We start from the raw sequence: 8,463 nt of genomic DNA on the forward strand, positions 1-8,463 counted from the left end.
TACTCACCATCAAATTGGTATTAACTGATCAACACATAAGTGCACATATAAGAATAACATCTATTGGATGTTGGGAAGGGGGGAGGGGGAGGGGGGATGAGGGGACCGGTATATGCATACACAAAGAGTGCAATGCACAGCATCCCAGGGATGGACACACTTGAAGCTCGGACTTGGGGGGGAGAGGGGGCAAGGGCATCATACGTAACCTAATCATCTGTACCCCCATAATATGCTGAAATAAAAAAATAAATAAATAAAAAATGCCCCCCCCAAAAAAAGGAATCTCTATACTGTTTTCCATAGAGGTTGTACTAATTTGTAGTTCCACCAACAGTGTATAAGCATTCCTTTCTCTCTGAATTCATGCCAGTATCTATAATTTCTGGACTTTTTGATAAATGCCATTCTAACTGGGGTAAAGTTATATCTCAGTGTGGTTTTAATTTGAATTTCCCTGATGATTAGTGACATTGAGCATTTTTTCATGTGTTTATTGGCCATTTGTCTTTCTTCTTTTGAGAAGCTTCTGTTCATCTGTTTTTGCCACTTTTTAGTAGAATTATTTGTTTTTATCTTGCTAATTTTCTTGAGTTCTTTGTAAATTCTGGTTATTAGCCCTTTATTGTATGTGCAGTTTGTAAATATTTTATCCCATTCTATAGGTTATGTATTTGCTTTCTTGATTGTTTCCTTAGCTGTGCAGAAACTTTTTAGTTTAATCAAATCCCATTTATTAATTTTTGTTTCTGCCATCATTGCCACTGAGGTCTTTTTCATAAATTCTTTGTGAGTGGTGAGAGGTAGTGGTTCTGTTTCATTCTTCTGCACATGGCTATCCAATTCTCCCTGCAGTATTTACTGAACAGGGTTTCTTTTCTCCATTATATGTGTTGTCTGCTTTGTCAAAGATCAGTTGATTGTAGGTGGACAGTTTTATATCTGGGTTCTCTGTTCTGTTCCACTGGTCTATGTCTCTATTTTTTTTTGTGCCAATACCATGCTGTTTTGGTTACTGCAACCTTGTAGCATAGTTTGAAGTCTGATAACATGATGCCTCTAGTTTTGTTCCTTTTGATTAAGATTGCTTTGGCTATTCAGGCTCTTTTCTGATTCCAAATGAACCGTATAATTATTTATTCTAGATCTGCAAAGTATAACTTTGGTAATTTGATGGGGATTGTACTAAATTTGTAAATCACTGGGTAGTATAGACATTTTAACAATGTTTATTCTGCCTATCCATGAGCATGCTATGTTCTTGGCAGGTTCTTAACAGACTACTAGTGTCCTATGTGGTGGCAAAAATTTACAATCAGGGCAAGTGGGAACCACACAAAGCTATTTCCTAAAGCACATATCAGTGAGATACAGCCCGATGTTTTCTAAATCCACACTGGCTACCCAGTCCCTTTCCCTTTCTGAATCCAGCTGAGCTAAAAGGGAAGCAGCGACTATTACAAAACATTTCAACTAATAAAGACTCAGTCTGGTAGGCAGGAGGTAATCTTAGTGAACATCTTCTTTGCAGGGAAGCAGATAATTTTTGAACCATATTGGGATAAATAATATGGAGTCCTGTAGACAGAAACCAATTAAGTTGAAAGCCCCAGGTTGAGACTTCTCTAGCTGTCATCTCTATATAATAATCTCAGTTTCAAGGCTCTCAGGGCCACCTGAACCTCTTTAGTCTCATTCAAATGTAGAAAAGAAAGAGAAAAACCCCCATGTTATTTGTACCGGAAGAAAGGAAAAGTAGGTTCTTTCCATTCAATTTTATGGTCCTTTGACTCTTCCACAGAATGCTTCATTAGGTGGTTTGGTAATTTTCTTTACTTAGCATTTAGTGATATTCTATATGCTTATCACAATAGTGGTGATTCAATCAATCTTGCAAACGTACCTCTTTTCTTCATTTCATCATTATTTCTATCACTCCTTCCTTCTGACTTCATTTAGAGTATCCTCACTCCTTATTTCTATATCCAAAGAGTGACAGTGTTCAATTTTCTTATCTTCTCAAAGTGCTTTTGCTTAAAATAAGAGACAATTACATTCACAACAGAAAAAAATTATGGTCTTAAGTACTTTATACTTTCAACTATACATCTTTAAGAGTGTTTCTATTGATCAGCTAAAGAACTAGGACATTCAAGATCTTAAGGCAGGGCAAACATCTTCTAAGATGATTTATCATAGAACTATCCAAAATCACTTCACAAAGCCTAGAAGCGATTTTGGAAATCATAGAGGTTTTATTATCTAGATGATTCAGTTAACAAGAAAGGAAAATGTAAATAATAAAAATGGCATAGACTAGTCTACTATTATCTGATTCTATTTTGTAATTCATCAAAATCCACAAATATTTCTTGAGAACTCTTAAAGTACTTGATGCAGATCAATAGTATCTAGATTTTCAAGGACAGCAACTAATCAATACAAAATTGGCAAACAGCTTTGAGAAAAAAAATCAATTTCTGGTGCTAATGTGACCGTATTTTTTAGTTGTTAGTTCCAAGGTCTGTGTTTTTGCTTGACTCACACACTTACCAATTATGAATCATGTTTAGAATGCCATCAGTGTTTTTAAGGACTATCTATTAAAGTTGCATCATACTATTTTCACTATATGATTTGCCTTATAAAAACATGACTACCTAACATTCCTACCTTCAGGGAAATTTTAGTATAAATGAAAGAATAAATTTTTAAAAATTAAAAAAAAAACAACCACCCAGAGGAAGGATTCTAGGAAGATGACAACCTGAGCACATGCTTTTTACTCCTTGCTTCCTCTAATTTTCTACTGGAGTGAATCACCAGTAGATTAAAGCGTGTGTGTGTGTGTGTGTGTGTGTGTGTGTGTGTGTGTGTTTGTGTGCCCATGTGCTTGTGTGTGCCTGTCTATCTTTAGGGGTGAGAGGGTTGGGAAGGTGGTGTGGAGATGACCATGTTTCATTGTAACAGTCTGTGGGGTATCTCATACATCTGGGATCTTTAGGCTTCCCAGATGACCTTGCAGAAACCAGGATAGGAGGAAGAGGCATCTTCCCTGTGGTGTGATTTCAATTACCAGGAGAAAAGAGACCATTCTTTCTGCCGTAGCCTAAAGTAAGGAGCTCTGGCTCCAAGACTCTCTGAGAGGGTAGCCAACAGATTCTAGGGATTGCCTAAAACTGTGGAGATGAGCCCTTCCTTCCTGCTCCCTCCTGTATCCCTGAGACACCCCACTGATCTCATGGATTCTCACCACCGTTGAGGGGAACTGCTGCTATGAACTGCTCCCTTGATCCCCTTACAGTGGGCCAAAAAAAAAAGGAGAGCCACTCAAAGCTCACACTTTGAGAAGACTGAAATAATAGAGTCCTCAGTACCAATGAATCCAGTTGTTTCATCAATGGTTAAACAGGAAACACTACTTACTTCATTCTTCTGCAAAGCCACCACAGCCTGACGGTATCCAACAATCTCACCAGCAAATGTTCTGAGATTCCTAAACTTGCTGAAATGAATGGACAAATAAATCACGGGTCAGTTAAAAGGCCTTAGCACTTCAAAGGAAAGGAGTTATAACATTAGAAAAAACTTAAAAATAATCTGTAATGAAAATTATTATGGAAAATAAAATACAGCAAATTATGAGACATCATAAAGTTTTAGAAAAAATGAGTTTTAAATTTAAAGATGGCAGAGAAGTGAAAAAAAATGAAATCAACCCTACTGAAAATTGGATTGGTGATTTAAAAGTTCAAATATGCTAAGCATGCGCTCTACCACTGAGCTACATCCCCACTACCCAAAAGAGCACAAAACATTCTACGATAAAGACATCTGCACCCGAATGTTTATGGCAGCACAATTCACTATTGCAAGAATGTGGAAACAACCCAAGTGCCCGTCAATCCATGAGTGGATTATCAAAATTTGGTATATGTTTACGATGGAATATTACTCAATCATAAGAAACGACAGTGATCTAGCACCTCTTATACTTTCCTGGATTAAACTTAAGCCCATTATCCAAAGTAGGGCACCACAAGAGCAGAAGAACGGGATCCATTTGTACTCACCATCAAATTGGTATTAACTAATCAACACATAAATGCACATATAAGAATAACATCTATTGGATGTTGGGCAGGGGGGAGGGGGGGCAGGAGGGAGGAGGGGACGGGTATTTGTATACACAAGGAGTGCAATGCGCACCACCCGAAGGATGGACATATTTGAAACACGGACTTGGGGGGGGGACCAAGGGCAACATACATAACCTAAACATCTGTACCCCCATAATATGCTGAAATAAAAGAAAAAGAAAAAAAAAGAAAGTTCAAATATGGAAACTATCTAATAAAGAGACACAAACGTGAAGAAATAGAAATCATGAATTTTTAAAAAAGAAAATATGTTATAGAACAAGCCAAGAGATTTATGCATGGCAAGAATAGAATTTATAGAAGGAGAGAAGGTAAATGAAGGAAAGGAAGCAATAATTCAAGAAATTTTAGAAAGAAAACTTTTCTGAGCTTCAAAAATAATCAAGTTTTCAGATAAAAAGTGTTCACTGGGTGTGTGCCCCAAATAGGATTAAAGAGACAAAATATATACTCCTAGACATATCTGGTAAAATTTCAGGATAAAATATTTTGGAAACTCCCAGACAGAAAGAACGAGGCATGTACAAGTAAGCAAATAATCATAGGGAAACAGATTTCTTTTCTGCTATGTAAAATTAGAAGTTAGAGTATCTCATTTATAAAACGCTGAGAGAAAAATATAGCAGCCCAAGAATTCATGTACTCATTTACTTATGAAGGCAATGTTGATACCTTTTCACACATGCAAGGGCCCAGAAAGTATCCTAACCATGCAACCTTTCTGAAGAAACTGAGGAAATTCTTCCAGCAAATTAAAATTAAATCAGAAAATGTTTCCAAGATGTGGGAGATGAAATATATAAGAAACAAGACATATCTAAGAAACAAACATCCAAGAAGTAATGATAGCAGTAACTTTAGGAACCTCTGTCTTGTTATCTCCATCTCTTCTCCATTTTAATTGTTATCACACTTATCCAGGCTATCACAATCTCTCGCTAGATTGCTTCAATTACCTCCTATTCTCTATGTATTCATGCTCCTTAATTTGAGCCAGACTCATCTTTTCAAAAGGCTTCTTTGATTATGCCACCTCCCTCACACTCCTAAATCCTGTCAGCAGCTTCTCATTGCTCATAGGTTAAAAAGCTAAATCTTTAACGTGTGTTATGACGACCTCGCATGGTCTGATCTGGTCCACCTTACCTACTCAACTTTATCGTATACCACTTCTGCCTTCATTTGACACCATGTGCCCTCCCACCATGGGGATTTTGCACTATGAACTTGTTCCTGTAACTTTTCCCCTTCCTTCTTTATTTAGTTAAACTCTTATTCACTCACTTATAGAGAAGATCCTAGAAAAAGATTGCTCTCTGGAAGAAAAACTGTCAAAATTCAACTCAGAAGGGACTATTAATCAGCTGTGGATATAGTTATTTTTTGTTTTGTTTTGTTTTGTTTTGTCTTATGGCTGAGGCAAAGGTGTAAATTCCTGGATAGATTAGAAGATGGCCAACCGAAGGATGAAGCAAAGATGGCAACATGGCATGCTGTCTGCAAATCAATGGCAGGGCTCAGATTGTGATTGGGGAGAAATGTGTCATTGAATTATTTCCTAGAGTCTTTTATTTTGTCACAAAAAAACAAATCTGTATTTTCTCTTACCATTGAATGATTCAACAATGAGTTATCACTGAAAGATGGCATCTGAAAGATGGTGTCCCATCAAAAATACACTGTTACCCTGATTCACACGGTTTTATAGTCATAAATACGGTGCACATCCACCACAATTTTTTAAAGAATTGTTTTAAAAGTCAATATTTTGATTAAATCAAAAATGGCTCCCATATGTTCTTTCCTCAGAAGATACCAGAAAAGTGGAAATAAAAGTGTATGAAGTGGGTAAAGTCCGCGTTCTTACCTCCTCACATTATGTGCTGTAGTGCCATGCTTCTGGCTGTGTAGTGCTCCGTGTGTGTGACTCCTGGGTATGAATGTGCTCCTTCTTTTGGCCTTGGGAGTGCCCAGTTACCCGCCAGCAGGTAACTGTGTGCCTCTGAGCTGTTTGGCTGTCTGGTTTTAGTTCTGTTTTGGTTTTTTTATTTTTATTTTTTTTTGTTGTGGTTTAAGCGTTTTTGTTTTTGTTTCTGGTTTGTTTCTGATCTCCAGTTGGTGCAGATTATGTTGGCAGATGGTGACTGCAGAAAAAATAAAAATATCAAAACAGAAAAGAAACAAAGAAGGCCCTCCCCAAACCAAGGGACTTAAAAAACCAAAACCCATGTGGCCAGGAACAGAGAAAGGATCCTATTGTCTTGGAGCCTCATGGAATCTATTTCAGTCTATGAAACATTCTCAGAAAAGAGCACCGCTGGCTGGCTAGGATAGCTCTGTTTTCTGTGTTTCCTATTTCTGTGTACATTCTCAGGTTCAAATTTACTTGAATTTTGACTTTTTAAAAAATGTTTATAAAAAAGGCAGTATCTGCTGCCATGTTGCATCTCTTTCTCTCTTTGTCTCTGTCTGCCTCTGTCTCTGTGCTTGTAGCTGTTCCTTGGAGCATGGTGTGGTGTTCTTGGTGTAGTGAGCTCAAGTCTGTGGCTGTTTCTGGGGATGTGGTGGAGGCTGCTTGCTCTGGTCTCTCCAGGAAGAGCTAGTGATTTTCTCCCCTTGTCCACTGAGGTTGGGGTTTGTATAATCCCAAGTATCCTGATCATTCTTGAACACATTCAAGCATGTAGGTTTCACATATTCAATCTTCAGAGTGCAACAGCCAGAATAAATGTCAACCCCACTGAGTGAGGCCTTGGCCCACTGGGCACTTTGAACACAGTCAAATTCTACCATGGTCTGCACTTCATTCTTTCAGAAAATGACAATTATCTGGACAGGGCCACAGGGATTACAGGTAGTGTAAAGAACATCCGTGGGAATAGAATAGATAGGATTCAGTATGGTAAAGAGAAGTACATTATTGATGCTCCAGGAGTCATCCGAGTCCCCAGGGTGAGAGATCTCTGGCTGGTAGAGTAATTGACCAAATCTGGGTGACCAGCAATGTAGATTTGGGTGTCGGCTGCGTAGTTCATGGCGCTACAAGCCCCCACATATCATTGAACTCCACCAGAGTTTGTCTGTTTTTAGGCATTACCACCACATAGCTGATGGGTCCAAACTCCCGGAAGGCCTCCACAAGGTCAGCTTCCACCACACCATCAATCAGGCCCCTGATATGGACAAGGGGGGAGACAGGGGTTTTGTGACGGTCATTATAGTTCTCACCACCGCCTGCCGACCCCACGACTCCTCCACCACCACCACAACAGCCTCTGGTCTCCATGCTGGTCGTCGGCATTGTTAGTATTGAGCCGCTTAGGGGCTAGGGCCGTCTTCACTGCCGGGGTAGTAGCTGCCACCTCCGCCTCGGCGATCTTCACCATTGCTTCCGACCACTTCCGCTGCTTGTCCATCTGCTCTCCTAAAATCTTAAATACACACATTGACTCTCTAGCACTCCTGGGCGCCACCCCATAAACTGAATTATGGGATAGTTGGTAATGTATAAAAGAAGTTTTCTATAGAAACATTTATTTAAGATCTAATGGGGGTATCATGACTTGGGGAAACTCATACTACATTAAAAAGGGAGAAGACTAACGATCTGTTAGTTTTCTATGGCTGTGGAACAGATTACCACAAACTCAGTGGCTTAAAACAGCACACATTGATTTTTTTACTGTTTCTGAGGGTGAGGAGTCCGTGAATGACTTAACTATCTCCTCCCTGCTATAAGTCTCACAGGCTGTAATCATGGTGTCATCTAGGGCTGTAGTCTTATGTGTGGCTCAGCTAGGGAAGGATCCCCTGCCAAGCTCTTATGGTTGTTGGCAACATTCACTTCCTTGCAGGCTGTTGGATTGGTGGCCTCAGTTACTTGCTGGCTTTTGGCCAGATGTCACCCTCAATTGCTTACCACATGGCCCACTCCTTTGGCCAGCTAATACCATGTGAGCTGGCTTCTTTAAAGCCAGCACAGGAGAAAGTCTCTCAGAAAATGGGAGACAAACTTATATAACATAATATGTACACATAATCGTATACATCTCATCACCTTTGCTGTATTCTATTGGTTAGAAACAAATCACAAGTCCTGCTCACACTCAAGGGGATGGGATGACACAAAGGCATGAATACCAGGAGGCAGGGACAATGAGGGCCACCCTAGTCTCTGTCTACCACAATCAGGTATACATAGTTTTGTTTAGCTCTAAGAAAATGATTATCTTGCATAATGCTGCATGACTTTGACTATGACAGCAAATAAAGGTTTACCTGGTGGTCCCTCAAAGTGTCTTGA

General features: G+C 39.2%; 1 pseudogene across 1 annotated transcript; it reads right to left on the reverse strand.

The window, feature by feature from the left end:
• Positions 1-6,777: 6,777 nt before the first annotated feature.
• On the reverse strand, positions 6,778-7,480 carry LOC105809051 (annotated as a pseudogene). Its single transcript, XR_001137419.1, has one exon. The product of XR_001137419.1 is annotated as a heterogeneous nuclear ribonucleoprotein L pseudogene (transcript).
• Between the last annotated feature and the right edge of the window lie 983 nt (positions 7,481-8,463).

This window comes from Propithecus coquereli, unplaced genomic scaffold (assembly GCF_000956105.1).
Source record: "Propithecus coquereli isolate 6110/MARCELLA unplaced genomic scaffold, Pcoq_1.0 Scaffold188, whole genome shotgun sequence".
Lineage (NCBI taxonomy): Eukaryota > Metazoa > Chordata > Mammalia > Primates > Indriidae > Propithecus > Propithecus coquereli.